This window comes from Penaeus vannamei, chromosome 6 (genome assembly GCF_042767895.1).
Source record: "Penaeus vannamei isolate JL-2024 chromosome 6, ASM4276789v1, whole genome shotgun sequence".
Lineage (NCBI taxonomy): Eukaryota > Metazoa > Arthropoda > Malacostraca > Decapoda > Penaeidae > Penaeus > Penaeus vannamei.
Genome location: NC_091554.1, coordinates 40,407,352 through 40,413,854, shown reverse-complemented (window position 1 = coordinate 40,413,854; position 6,503 = coordinate 40,407,352).

Below are 6,503 nucleotides of genomic sequence, written 5' to 3'. Positions count from 1 at the left end.
GTAGGGATGGATGAGTGGATGGATTGATCTTTATTCGTATATTTGTATTTATTGAATTATCTACCTATTCTCTCTCTCTCACGACGAACAAGTAGAAGAAAACAATGAAAATATATAAAAAAGAAGAAGAAGAAGAAGAAAAAGAAGAAGAAAACAAGGAAAATTTGATAAAAAAATAAGAATAAGAAAAAAATAAGAAGAAAAAGAAAAAGAAGAAGTAGAAGAAAAAAGTGAAAATAGATAAAGAAGAAGAAAAGAAAGAAGAGAGAGAAAAAAGAAGTAGCAAAAAGAAAAAGAGACAAAACCGATCCCCTTCTCGCATCCGGCCGCTCGTCTGACCAAGCCGGTGTCCGAACACACGAACCACCGGCCTGGGAATGTCCGAACGCAGTCTGTCAAAAGAAGAAAAAAAAAGAAAAAAAAAAGAAGAGAGAACCCACTGGTCAGTCGCCGCGTAATGAGAATGATGACGATAATGGTGAATGATAGAGAATAATGGTGAGAAGCAAGGGCTCCATCTCTCTCTCCCTCCCTCCCTCTCTCTCTCTCTCTCTCTCTCTCTCTCTCTCTCTCTCTCTCTCTCTCTCTCTCTCTCTCTCTTTCTTTTTTTAATTCCCGTTATTTTTTTGGGGGGGGGGGGGGGGGAGGGAGCGGAAGATGTTATTTGTTCTGATTAAATTGGGATTGTGTTGATTTTTTTTTCTGTGTGTGCGTGTATATGTGTGTGTGCGTGTGTGTGCGTGTGTGGTGTGTGTGTGTGTGTGTGTGTGTGTGTGTGTGTGTGTGTGTGTGTGTACATATACATATGCATGTATATGTATATAGATATATATATAGATAGATTGCATTTTTTTTTTTTTTTTGTTAATCAATTAACTAATTTTCATTATTTTTTTTCCATTAGCACAACTATTTACAATTCTACGCACTGTTTTGGTGGCGTGCTAAAAAAAAAATGGCATGTTTAGTCATTGGGTATTCAAATCATGAGAGTAGATAGATTTATAAGTTCAAAATAGCAATAATCAACAAAGCTCAAAATACATTTTCATTAAATGTACCAATTTTTCCAGGGTCTGTACCCCCTGCAACTAATTTACATACATACATACATACATACATACATACATACATTCTTGTTTACACACACACACACTCATATACATGTATGTGTATGTGCATAACTATCTAATTTTGTGTCTGACGACGTGTGTAAGAGTGTTTGTGAAGTCTAAGTACTCTTACTGTAAAGGTTTTAGTTCTTACCCATACTATTTTATACAGAAATTCATTCACTTATTTTTTATTCTATTATTATTATTATTATTATTATTATCATTATTATTATTATTATCATTATTATTATTATTATTATTATTATTACTATTATTATTATCATTATTTACCGAAATTCATTTACTTATTATTAATATATATATAGTTTTACCGAAATTCATTTACTTATCTTTTTTTATAGAAATTCGTTAACTTGTGATAAAAAATACAGAAATTAGATTTTATTATTATCCTTATTATTATTATTATTATTATTATTATTATTATTACTATTATTATTATCATTATTATTATTATTATTATTATCATTATCTTTTTTTACAGAAATTCATTCACTTATTAAATCGTCTTGTCAACGGCTCGTTTTTTTTTCTTTTTTTTTTAGATCCTCTCCTAATTGTACAGGTAACTATAGGTAGCTCAGCCATTAATGGATTTATAGGCCTACCTGGAAAGTACATTTTCAAGGTCACCGTTTCTGCTCTTCTTCCGGTTAAAAAAAAGGGTTAGACTTGTATGTTTATTGTCGTTTTTATTCTTTCTTTTTTATACTTATTTATTTGTTTATTATTTATTTATTTGTTGTTGTTGTTGTCTGGATCCAAGAAGTATTAATATTGTCTACCATCATTATTATTTTAGTGTAATCAAATTTGAATACAGAGATACACTCCCTTACACAATACAAGTACATACTAACACCAACATGCAAACTGACACTAACATTAACAACTACATGTTAGCATTAATGACACACGCAATCACTAACAAATAAATACTACTACTAACAAATACACACTAACACCAACAAATATACAATAACACCAACAAATACATACAGTCATTAACTAATGGGTACAGTACTAATACATTAACGCTAATACTGATAAATAAACACTAACTCTCACAAATATATGCTAACACTAACAAATACACACTAGCGCTAAGCAATACACGCTAACAATTGCAAATGCATACTAGCATTATTGAATTGTCACTGACGCTAACAAACATACACTAACAAATACACACAAACACTAACATTTACACACAAACACTAACAAACACACACTAATAAATATACATTAACACTAATATTTACACACAAACACGAACAAATACACACAAACACTAACAAGCACACACTAACAAATACACACTAACAACAACAAATACACACAAACAAAAAACAAATAAATGCACACTAACAAAAACATACGAACAGATCCTCCATCCCCTCCGCCCTCCCCCCCCCCCCAACCACACAGGTAAAAAGCAATTTCTCTTTTTTTTTCCTTTAACAGTACTTTTTCCTCCTCCAGTAGACCCGGGATGTGGTTTAGGGCTGTTTTCCTGTGTGATGAACCTGGTGTTGTATCTTAATCCACGTGATAAACCTCTCTGGCGTTTTTTTTTTTTTTTTCTTTCTTTCTTGTTTTTTTTTGTCTTTTTGTTGGGTGTTCTGGTTCTTTCTGCTTTGTTTTTCTTTCTTATTTTTTTCCTTTTTTTGTGTCTTTGTTTATTATCCTCTGATTTTTCTTTTGGTTTTAGGCGTGGGAAAAGTTTGATGTTTAAGTTTCATAGATCAACAATGATGGTATTAGGAATGCTAATGATGATGATGTTGATTATAACAATGATATTGATTATAATTATGATAATGATGATGGCAACAGCAAACGCAATAATTCAAAGAAATTACTTTATACTATCAATTATGTTATTGATGATGATGAACATAAAATGATGATGCTAAGAAAGGCATCAATGAAACTGCAACGAAAAGGTGATGGTAATGATGATAGTAACAAAAATATTGATATTAACATTACCACCAACAACAATGATGATAATAACGATAATAACAATAATGATAACAATTAATTAATTATCATTATAGCAATAACAGCAACAACAACAACAGCAACAATAACAATAATAATAATGGTAATTATATTTTTCCCCTTTCCCATTTCTCTTTCTATGCAAGCCCTCTTCCCTCCGCCCCTCTTTCTCCCCTTTCATTCTCTGAGCTCTATTCTCCTTGGTTTCTCTCTTCTCCCCTTCTTCTTTAATACGAACGCTGTCAAATATCAACCAATTTAACATAAAAATAAAATTATATCACATGGAAAATATTTTCAGGAGTAACATGATAACGAATGGACGAAACACAAGCACATTTTAATGTATCAGAAGAAGTAATAAATATATAGAAAAATGATAATAATGATGGGAATGATAACAATATCAATAATGATTTTGATAATAGCAATGGTGATATAATGAAAATAACGAGGATAAAAATGTTACAAATGATAATAAGAATAAGAATAAGAATAAGAATAATACAAATAATGATGATGATACGAACATGTAACCAACGTGACTGGCGAAGGTAATAACAAGAATAATCACATTGTTGATGTCGATAATAATGGTAACAATGACAGTAATGTTAATTATCATAATAACAATAATGATGATGATTAGGACAATAAAGTCAATACTAATCACATCAAAAATTATCATGATGGAGTGATATTGATAACTAAATTGTAGCCATGACTCCATTAATAATAATATTAGTGATGGAAATCAAAAATTAAAGTTATTATTATTATTGTTATTTTTAATAATTATATTTCAGCTACTTTCACAACTTACATAAACGGCGATATTCATCATCATAAAATATCTGTTCTCAAATATTCCTCAACAAACAGACAAGAACACTCACCGATATGATGTACATACACATCTATACCATCAATACACTGTCTCTAGTGGAACTAATTGTACATATTCAAGGGCCTATAAATATGGTTAATAACATGCATTTAAACAATCTGATTCTAATTTGGACCATGCGATTCCCACGAGGTAATGCTGGGATAAACGAGAAAGTATGTGTGTTTTGTGTTAGTTATTGCTGTATATGGTGTTGCGGTCGTGTGTAAACATAGGGTGTGTACACAGCGGTTAAGGAAGAAAACAACATCAAAATGAGTGACTAAAGTACATACATATGTGTGCATATGTATATATATATATATATCTATATCTATCTATCTATCTATCTATCTATCTATCTATCTATCTATCTATCTATCTATCTATCTATCTATCTATCTATCTATCTATCTATATATATATATATATATATATATATATATATATATATATATATATATATATATATATATATATATATACATATATATATATATATATATATATATATATATATATATATATATATATATATATATACATATATATACATATATATATATATATATATATATATATATATATATATATATACATATATATATATATATATATATATATATATATATATATATATATATATATATATATATATATATATATATATATATATATATGTATATATATATATATATATATAGATATATATATATATATATATATATATATATATATATATATATATATATATATATATATATATATATATATATATATATATATATATATATATATATACTGTACGTGTGGACCTGTAGATGTCTGTACGTGTGGGGGAGTTATGGTGGGTAGGTGGGTGTATAGGGGGGTTTGAATGCGGCTGCTTGTGTGTGTGGGTGTATGTGCATGTTTGTGTATGAAAACACACACACACACACACACACACACATACACACACACACACACACACACACACACACACACACACACACACACACGCATATATATATACACGCACACACACACAAACACACACTCACACATACATACATACACATATATGTATGTGTGTGTGTTTTCATACACAAACATGCACACACACCCAAAGACACACAAACAGCCAGATTCAATCCGACGTATACACCCACCTACCCACCATAACTCCCCCACACGTACAGACATCTACACGTCCACACGTACAGTATCTTACAGCACCGCACGCACACGCACTGCACATTCAACCCTAAAGTACAGCTTCGCCTCCTCCTCCCCCCTTCACTTCCTTCTCCCTCTCATTATCTCTCCCATTTACCTCAATCATTACCTCCTGTTTGCTTCTCCCTCTATCTTCCTTACATCTTCCTGTGCTTCATCATCCCAGGCTAATTCCCTTCCGTAAATATCCACTGTACATAGAAATGTATGCTTTTCTGCACGCTAGGAGCCAATCCTCTGCGGCAGGTTATCTGTCATTTCTCTTTTCTCTTTCTCTGTCTTTTGGTCTCTCTGGTTCTGGTTTTGGTTCTGTTTGTTTCTGTGTGTGCGTGCGTGTGTGTGTGTGTGTGTGTGTGTGTGTGTGTGTGTGCGTGTGTGTGTGTATGTGTGTGTGTGTGTGTGTGTGTGTGTGTGTGTGTGTGTGTGTGTGTGTGTGTGTGTGTGTGTGTGTGTGTGTATGTGCATGTGTGTGTAATATATATGTGTGTGTGTGTGTGTGTGTGTGTGTGTGTGTGTGTGTGTGTGTGTGTGTGTGTGTGTGTGTGTGTGTGTGTGTGTGTGTGTGTGTGTGTGTGTCTGTCTGCCTCTCTGTGTCTGTCTTGCCTCTGTCTCTCTCTCTCTCCCTCCCTCTCTCTCCTTCTCTTTCTCTCTCTCTCTCTCTCTCTCTCTCTCTCTCTCTCTCTCTCTCTCTCTCTCTCTCTCTCTCTCTCTCTCTCTCTCTCTCTCTCTCTCTCTCTCTCTCTCCATTCTCTTCCTTCTTAGGTCCTTTCCCAGTCCTTCCCATTTTCCCTATGTTTCTCTCCTCTTTCTCTTTATATCAATCTCAGCCATCTTTTCTTCCTCCTTCCTTCTAATTTCTACCTTTTCCATCCTTTCATAAATCTTTCTTCTTCCTTCCTCTTTCCTCCTACCTCCTTTCCCCTTAGTCTACCTTCTTCCCTCCTTCCTTCTTCTCATATTTTCTCTTCTCCTTTCCTTCTTTATCATTATTACCAACTCCTCCTTCTTCCGCCCTTTTCCCTTTTTTCCTCCTATTTCTCTTTCTCCTTCTCCTCCCTCCAACCAACTCCTCTTCCCTCCTTCCTTCTTCCTCCTATCTCCGCTCCTACTTTCATCCCTGCTCCCATCTTCCTTCCTTCTTCCCTTCTCCTTTCCTCCTTCCTTCTTCCTCCTATTCCCACTCCTCCTTTCCTCCCCGCTCCCATCTTTCTCCCTCTTTCTTTTTTTCCCTTCTTCCTCCTCCCTCCTTCTTCCCCCTT